This window comes from Leptodactylus fuscus, chromosome 1 (genome assembly GCF_031893055.1).
Source record: "Leptodactylus fuscus isolate aLepFus1 chromosome 1, aLepFus1.hap2, whole genome shotgun sequence".
Classification (NCBI taxonomy): Eukaryota; Metazoa; Chordata; class Amphibia; order Anura; family Leptodactylidae; genus Leptodactylus; species Leptodactylus fuscus.
Window position 1 is genome coordinate 178,716,661 of NC_134265.1, and position 9,631 is coordinate 178,726,291.

Consider the following 9,631-nt stretch of genomic DNA (forward strand, 5'->3'; position numbering starts at 1 on the left):
GACTTGTCTCCCCACAAAACATTCCTGGGAGGAGGGCTGAAACACCACCCTCCTCCTCCTCCGCTGTTAGATTGACCCCAGCGACGAGCTGGAAACGCTGCAACACTGGTGTGGGGAGACGTCAGCGGGCCGTGCTGAAGCTCATCAGCTTGGGGGCCAGACAGCACACTGCCTACAAAGTGAGTCATGCCATCCTCGATGAGACGGCAATGTGGTTTTTGCCACTGCACCTGGGCCCAGGCATGTTGTCATGTGTGATAATGGCCGTAACCTGGGATCGGCTCTGTAGCTTGGCAGCCTGCAACATATTCCATGCCTGGGCCACGTTTTTAACTCATTGCTGCTAATCTTTTTAAAAAGGTACCCCAATGTTCCTGAGCTACTGGTGAAAGTGTGGCGCTTGTGCGGATAGTTTTTAAAGTCTATAGTTGCCGCTGCTAGCCTCTATGCACTCCTACAACGCCTGTACCTGCTGGAACAACGGCTGTTGTGCGACGTCTCCACACTGCTGGCACTAAACATATCATGTGTTGAGCAGAGTGTGTGAGCAGCACAGACCTTTGATGTAGTTCCAACTCCAAAACCCTCGGGTTCGTCAAAGTCAACTCCCTCAGTTGCTCAACCATGAGTGGCCATGGGTGGCAGACTTATGTGAAATCCCATCCCATCCATTGCACTGGACACGAAACATTAGCATGCGCTCAGCACAACTCCGGATATGGCAGCTGCGTTAAGCAGGGTGCAGGGTACAACACAGACCAGGCCCAAGCACCAGGAACAGGTGTTAGAAATACTGCAGCATCTGCCATTTCCTTCCAATTTTGGGGTTTTGGACCCGCCACCGACTTGTCTGGACCTCAGTGAGGATCATGAGACACAGTTGCCATCAGGGCAAGCTGTGGTCATGTGCGGATTGCAGTAAGGGGGCAGTGCGCAATTGGAAGAGGAGTTGGTGGATGACGAGGCCACCGACCCCACATGGACAGGGGTGATGTCTAGGGGCTAAAGCAGTGTAGATGTGGAGGGAAGCTAATTCAACAAAAAAACAGGGTAGAAGCAAAGGCATAAACTGGGGTGATGTTTAGGGGCTAAAGTAGTGTAGATGTGGAGGGAAGCTAATTCAACAAAAAAACAGGGTAGAAGCAAAGGCATAAGCTGGGGTGATGTTTAGGGGCTAAAGCAGTGTAGATGTGGAGGGAAGCTAAGCAGCAAAAACAGTGGGTAGAAGCAAAGGCATGCAAAACTCTACCCTGTTGGAAGACTTATTCCTAGGTCTGGAACACGTTAATGGCCCCCCCTGGACAAATTACTGCCACTCAGGGGCCTAGTGTCACCAGGAGGGACATGTATAGGCGCATGTTGTGGGAATACCTGGCCGACACCAGCTCTGTCCTCTCCGATCCCTCTGTGCTCTACTGCCTACATTTATTTTTTCATCTTTTTTTCTGCACTGCACATCTCTTGCCTACTTCCTTTGGGATCTTAAAAGTGGTGGTCCACTTCCAAAGGTGGTAATTTCAGGGCTGGAGTTGTCAATAGACAGTGTAACGGGAGTAGCTGAGGTATCGCTGTCTTAACCACTTTTTGGCACAAAATTAACTTCCAAAGCCAAGTATGGTGCAAGTATATGATGCAAGGACACCTACACACCTATCTCTGACACATTGGGGAGTTCACCCTCATGCGCCCTTTTGGCCTGCACCATCATGCGCCTCTTCCCAGCCACTCCACATCTCCCAAGCTTTTCATTGCAGGCAGAAGTACAACACAACCCACTCCCATGCCCAAGCCTTTAACAGCCTCATCGATAAACTGCTGGCCCTGGAGATGTTGGTGTTTGTTTATGCTTCTGGATACCCAGGCCTTCCGTCAGCAAATGGCAGCTGGGGCACCTCCCTGGCTGGGCCTAGCCGTTACTACTTCTCTTGGTGTGCTGTCCCTGCCTTGCGCCTGCATGTGTCCTATAACATCAGTCGGGCCCAGAGCTCTGCGCTTTGCTGCAAGGTCCACTTGACCACCGACACATGGACAAGCGCCTGTGGTCAGGGATGCTGCAGTGCTTATCTTTAATGACAGGCAGGGTGAATGTGGTGGAGTCTGGTCCCCGGGTGCAAACTGGGGTGGCCTATCTCCTCTCCCAGGCCAAAATTCATGGCAGGAGTAGACTGAAACCCTACGATGCTGCAACCTCCACCCCAGCTACTAGCGGCAAACACTGTAACACTGGTGTGGGGAGATGTCAGCAGGCCGTGCTGAAACTGATCAGCTTGGGGGACAGACAGCACAGTGCCTCCGAGGTCAGGGATTCCATCCTGGCTGAGATGGCATTTTTTTTTCCCTGCTACACCTGGGGCCTGGCATTTTTGCGCCTGTGATAATGGCTGGAACCTGGTAGCAGATCTGGAGCTTGCCAGACTCAAACACGGTCCACGCATGGCCCACGTTTTTCAACTTGTTGGTGCCATGTTTCTTTGAAACCTACACCATTGTGCCTGATATACAGGTCAAAGTGGGGCCATTTTCGTAAGTGAGAACTAGCCTCTGCTAGGCAGAAAACATTCAGAGCACACTCCTCTCATCTTCGCACCGTTGGCTGGCGGAGGAAGACGAGGGGGTTGGAGTGGCATCTGATGTCCCTGTCCCACACGAGGCTAGAGGGTGCACTTCAGTGCATCCCATTGCTTCACCACAAATGGTGTGAAGGGGAGTGGAAAATGGAGGAAATGGAGAGTGACCCTTACAGTTGGGGCCAGCAAAGGCATGCCAAGTAACACACTGGCACACATGGCTGACTTCATCTTGGGTTGCTTTTCAACACATATTTCACATCATGAAGAACAAATAATACTGGATTTTTACCAGCCTCGAACCCCGGTCTAGGTCTAATGTCTGTTCCTTTCTTATATTAGGTGAGAGGGAAAAAAAATTACTTTAGTGATACGTTTAGCGTACATAGACTGACTATTAATGTGTATCCCACTTAGTGTTGTTAGGGTTACACACCGTCACAACCTGGCTAAAGCTTCTATAGCTGTTAATAAAGTCAACATAACTTTACGGTATCCAAAAAGACAGCTGGTACCGACAGAGAGCAAGACAAATGTCAACCTAAGCTGTGAGCTCTGAACACCCACAGTGACTTTGGCGTCATCATCATTATAAGGGAGCGGGTGGTAATAAATAACTTGGCAGTGCCTAAAACCCAAAAAGCTTATACAACTATATTTACATTAAGATACACAAATGACACTTTTTAGTAGCATGTCATGAGACAAGCTGATAAGATCTTCCTTTGTGCAGTGCTATTTCAAAGTTAAACGCTGCCTTTATTTTAATTCTGGAGAAGGTGCAGACATTAGATTTAGAACATGTTGTCTTCATTGTCCAAATCCTCTATATAGGTAATGTGTTTTTCGGGCCAAGCTGTCTGGGAACGAGCTGGTGCAGCACTGACAACCTGGGTGAATATGGCAAGAGCCTGAGATGTAGGGTGAATGAATCCCCAAATTATTTAGGGAGTTTCCCCTCAGAAACTGGCACTATAAACCAGTAGCAAAAATTGTGGGTGCATGTAACCCCAATATATTCTTTGAATTCCCAGTCAGAAAATGGCACTATATACCAGTAGCAAAAATTGTGGGTGCACGTAACCCCAATATATTCTTTGAATTCCCAGTCAGACAATGGCACTATATAACAGTAGCAAAAATTGTGGGTGCACGTAACCCCAATATATTCTTTGAATTCCCAGTCAGACAATGGCACTATATACCAGTAGCAAAAATTGTGGGTGCACATAACCCCAATATATTCTTTGAATTCCCAGTCAGACAATGGCACTATATACCAGTAGCAAAAATTGTGGGTGCACGTAACCCCAATATATTCTTTGAATTACCAGTCAGAAACTGGCACTATATGGCAGTAGCAAGAAATGAGGGTATTTGTAACCCCAATATATTCTTTGAACTCCCAGTCAGACAATGGCACTATATACCAGTAGCAAAAATTGTGGGTGCACGTAACCCCAATATATTCTTTGAATTCCCAGTTAGACAATGGCACTATATACCAGTAGCAAAAATTTTGGGTGCACGTAACCCCAATATATTCTTTGAATTCCCAGTCAGACAATGGCACTATATACCAGTAGCAAAAATTGTGGGTGCACGTAACCCCAATATATTCTTTGAATTACCAGTCAGAAACTGGCACTATATGGCAGTAGCAAGAAATGAGGGTATTTGTAACCCCAATATATTCTTTGAATTCCCAGTCAGACAATGGCACTATATACCAGTAGCAAAAATTGTGGATGCACGTAACCCCAATATATTCTTTGAATTCCCAGTCAGACAATGGCACTATATACCAGTAGCAAAAATTGTGGGTGCACGTAACCCCAATATATTCTTTGAATTCCCAGTCAGACAATGGCACTATATACCAGTAGCAAAAATTGTGGGTGCACGTAACCCCAATATATTCTTTGAATTCCCAGTCAGACAATTGCACTATATACCAGTAGCAAAAATTGTGGGTGCACGTAACCCCAATATATTCTTTGAATTCCCAGTCAGACAATGGCACTATATACCAGTAGCAAAAATTGTGGGTGCACGTAACCCCAATATATTCTTTGAATTCCCAGTCAGACAATGGCACTATATACCAGTAGCAAAAATTGTGGGTGCACGTAACCCCAATATATTCTTTGAATTCCCAGTCAGACAATGGCACTATATACCAGTAGCAAAAATTGTGGGTGCACGTAACCCCAATATATTCTTTGAATTCCCAGTCAGACAATGGCACTATATACCAGTAGCAAAAATTGTGGGTGCACGTAACCCCAATATATTCTTTGAATTCCCAGTCAGACAATGGCACTATATACCAGTAGCAAAAATTGTGGGTGCACGTAACCCCAATATATTCTTTGAATTACCAGTCAGAAACTGGCACTATATGGCAGTAGCAAGAAATGAGGGTATTTGTAACCCCAATATATTCTTTGAATTCCCAGTCAGACAATGGCACTATATACCAGTAGCAAAAATTGTGGGTGCACGTAACCCCAATATATTCTTTGAATTCCCAGTCAGACAATGGCACTATATACCAGTAGCAAAAATTGTGGGTGCACGTAACCCCAATATATTCTTTGAATTCCCAGTCAGACAATGGCACTATATGGCAGTAGCAAGAAATGAGGGTATTTGTAACCCCAATATATTCTTTGAATTCCCAGTCAGACAATGGCACTATATAGCAGTAGCAAAAATTGTGGGTGCACATAACCCCAATATATTCTTTGAATTCCCAGTCAGACAATGGCACTATATAGCAGTAGCAAAAATTGTGGGTGCACGTAACCCCAATATATTCTTTGAATTCCCAGTCAGACAATGGCACTATATACCAGTAGCAAAAATTGTGGGTGCACGTAACCCCAATATATTCTTTGAATTCCCAGTCAGACAATGGCACTATATACCAGTAGCAAAAATTGTGGGTGCACGTAACCCCAATATATTCTTTGAATTCCCAGTCAGACAATGGCACTATATACCAGTAGCAAAAATTGTGGGTGCACGTAACCCCAATATATTCTTTGAATTCCCAGTCAGACAATGGCACTATATACCAGTAGCAAAAATTGTGGGTGCACGTAACCCCAATATATTCTTTGAATTCCCAGTCAGACAATGGCACTATATACCAGTAGCAAAAATTGTGGGTGCACGTAACCCCAATATATTCTTTGAATTCCCAGTCAGACAATGGCACTATATACCAGTAGCAAAAATTGTGGGTGCACGTAACCCCAATATATTCTTTGAATTCCCAGTCAGACAATGGCACTATATACCAGTAGCAAAAATTGTGGGTGCACGTAACCCCAATATATTCTTTGAATTCCCAGTCAGACAATGGCACTATATACCAGTAGCAAAAATTGTGGGTGCACGTAACCCCAATATATTCTTTGAATTCCCAGTCAGACAATGGCACTATATACCAGTAGCAAAAATTGTGGGTGCACGTAACTCCAATATATTCTTTGAATTCCCAGTCAGACAATGGCACTATATACCAGTAGCAAAAATTGTGGGTGCACGTAACCCCAATATATTCTTTGAATTCCCAGTCAGACAATGGCACTATATACCAGTAGCAAAAATTTTGGGTGCACGTAACCCCAATATATTCTTTGAATTCCCAGTCAGACAATGGCACTATATACCAGTAGCAAAAATTGTGGGTGCACGTAACCCCAATATATTCTTTGAATTCCCAGTCAGACAATGGCACTATATACCAGTAGCAAAAATTGTGGGTGCACGTAACCCCAATATATTCTTTGAATTCCCAGTCAGACAATGGCACTATATACCAGTAGCAAAAATTGTGGGTGCACGTAACCCCAATATATTCTTTGAATTCCCAGTCAGACAATGGCACTATATACCAGTAGCAAAAATTGTGGGTGCACGTAACCCCAATATATTCTTTGAATTCCCAGTCAGACAATGGCACTATATACCAGTAGCAAAAATTGTGGGTGCACGTAACCCCAATATATTCTTTGAATTCCCAGTCAGACAATGGCACTATATACCAGTAGCAAAAATTGTGGGTGCACGTAACCCCAATATATTCTTTGAATTCCCAGTCAGACAATGGCACTATATACCAGTAGCAAAAATTGTGGGTGCACATAACTCCAATATATTCTTTGAATTCCCAGTCAGACAATGGCACTATATACCAGTAGCAAAAATTTTGGGTGCACGTAACCCCAATATATTCTTTGAATTCCCAGTCAGACAATGGCACTATATACCAGTAGCAAAAATTGTGGGTGCACGTAACCCCAATATATTCTTTGAATTACCAGTCAGAAACTGGCACTATATGGCAGTAGCAAGAAATGAGGGTATTTGTAACCCCAATATATTCTTTGAATTCCCAGTCAGACAATGGCACTATATACCAGTAGCAAAAATTGTGGGTGCACGTAACCCCAATATATTCTTTGAATTCCCAGTCAGACAATGGCACTATATAGCAGTAGCAAAAATTGTGGGTGCACGTAACCCCAATATATTCTTTGAATTCCCAGTCAGACAATGGCACTATATACCAGTAGCAAAAATTGTGGGTGCACGTAACCCCAATATATTCTTTGAATTCCCAGTCAGACAATGGCACTATATACCAGTAGCAAAAATTGTGGGTGCACGTAACCCCAATATATTCTTTGAATTCCCAGTCAGACAATGGCACTATATACCAGTAGCAAAAATTTTGGGTGCACGTAACCCCAATATATTCTTTGAATTCCCAGTCAGACAATGGCACTATATACCAGTAGCAAAAATTGTGGGTGTATATAGCCCCAATTCTATTGCTAGGGGACTTGCAGGGTATTTCTGAGGTGAAGGTGGGGGGGGGCACACCGTTGGAACGGGGATTTGGGGTGTATATATGGGGTATACGGGAATACACTGTCAGTGTATTCCATTCAGGATCCTGGGAAAGCTGGGTTGCGGCGATTGAGCCCGTCAGTGCCACGTTACACTGACAAGCTTCTCCCTGGAATTTAGCTCTTATAAGAGCTGTTGGTTGTCTTCTCCTTCCTATCCTAGCCTGTCTCTGCCTACCCAGAATCTAAGCCCTAGCTAGCTGGACGGAAACCTCCGTCCTCGGTGAATTGCAAGCTCAGAATGACGCGAACCTGGGCGGCGCTGTTCTTTTAAATTAGAGGTCACATGTTTTCGGCAGCCAATGGGTTTTGCCTACTTTTTTCAACGTCACCGGTGACGTAGTTCCTGTCCCACCTACCCTGCGCTGTTATTGGAGCAAAAAAGGCGCCAGGGAAGGTGGGAGGGGAATCGAGTAATGGCGCACTTTACCACGCGGTGTTCGATTCGAACATGCCGAACAGCCTAATATCCGATCGAACATGAGTTCGATAGAACACTGTTCACTCATCTCTAGTGAAGATTTATAGGCACTTCCTGGACTTGTTTTTGAGTGTGGTGGTGTCCGTAAATTTGAATTCTCCAAGAAGTGACCCCATTTTGTAGAGACAATTTTTGGGACTCTGAAATGTGACGTCATCCAAAAAACAACAATCTAAATCTGCACTCCAAAAGCACTCTGCTGTGTGCCCACACAGCAGTTTATGCCTACATGTATGACATTGTTTTACCTAGAATAACACACTTAATTTTTTATGTGGGTATAAAATTGCTGTTTGGGCACAGTCAGGTACAAATAGAAAGGAGCACTATTTTGGTTTTTGAAGAACAGTTTGGTTTTTGGACATCATGTCACTTTTGTACACCCCTTAAAGAATTTAGCAAGTGGTGTAGCGAGCATTTTTATCCCTTGAGTGTTGTATTAATTTAATTTCCAGAACTAAATGCGCAGCTGATAATGAAAAGTGAAAATTGCACTTTTTCCATAGATAAAACATTTCAGTGCCCGATATGTTAAAAAACTGTTAAGTAGGTATCGCAGGCACAAAAACTTTGGGAGTGTTCATCTCTGATACAAGCTGGGCACAACATATTGTGTACTGGAATTATGTATTCCTGGAAAAATTGCCATTTTGACTTTTCACAATCATCTGCATATTCATTTCTGGAAAATAAATTCTAGCAACACTTGTTACAGTGAGCAAAAATGCTCACTGTACCCCTAGATAAATTCCTTCTGGGGTTTCCAAAATGGGATCAAATGTCAGGGGATTTCACTTTACTGCATTTCAGGGATCTGCAAATTTGTCATGGTGACCAAACAGAACTGTCTAAAGTTATACGCCAAAAATGCTCCTTCCCTTCAGTGCCCGGCTGTGCCCAAATATCAGTTTATACCCACATATGACATTAAGTACGTTATCCAGGGTACACCAGGTTTGGGAAAACAACAGGGTACAGATGTGAAGGAGCGCTAAGTGGCTTTTGGAGTGCGGATTCAGATGTTTGGTATCTGGACGTCATGTCATGTTGGTAGAGCCTTTAAGGTACCAGAAATGTTGAATTCTCTAAGGAGTGACCCCATTTTGAAAACTGCACCCCTCAAACAAGTTATCAAGCGGTGTAGTGAGCATTAGTTTTCCAGACGTGAACGAACAGCAGGTAGTGAAAAGTGAATACATTAGCTGTGCGGAGTACACCAAATTCCCTCCTATATCACCAGTAGAATCTATTATTATTATTTTGTTCTGTAAGCACTTAATCTGGGGTGTACCCATATATATATATATATATATATATATATATATATATATATATATACTTGCACAGTTTATACATTCCCTTCCTCTTCTTCTCGTATTATACTGTGTGGAGGCTACTGTGGAGCAAATTACAGTTGGTGGGGGCCACTGTAAAAATTGTACTCTGCAGGGAACCACTGTGGAACATTATACTGTGTTAGGACCACTGTGGAGCATAGTAGACTGTGGAGGGCACTGTGGAGCATAATATACTGTGTGAGGTCTACTACAGAGCATTATATACCATGTGGAGCATTATATTGGGGGTTGGAGCTCAAAATTCCTGTTGGCAGCCTGTATGCTAAGTCTGCATCACAGGATCCTCACTATAATCTTGCACAT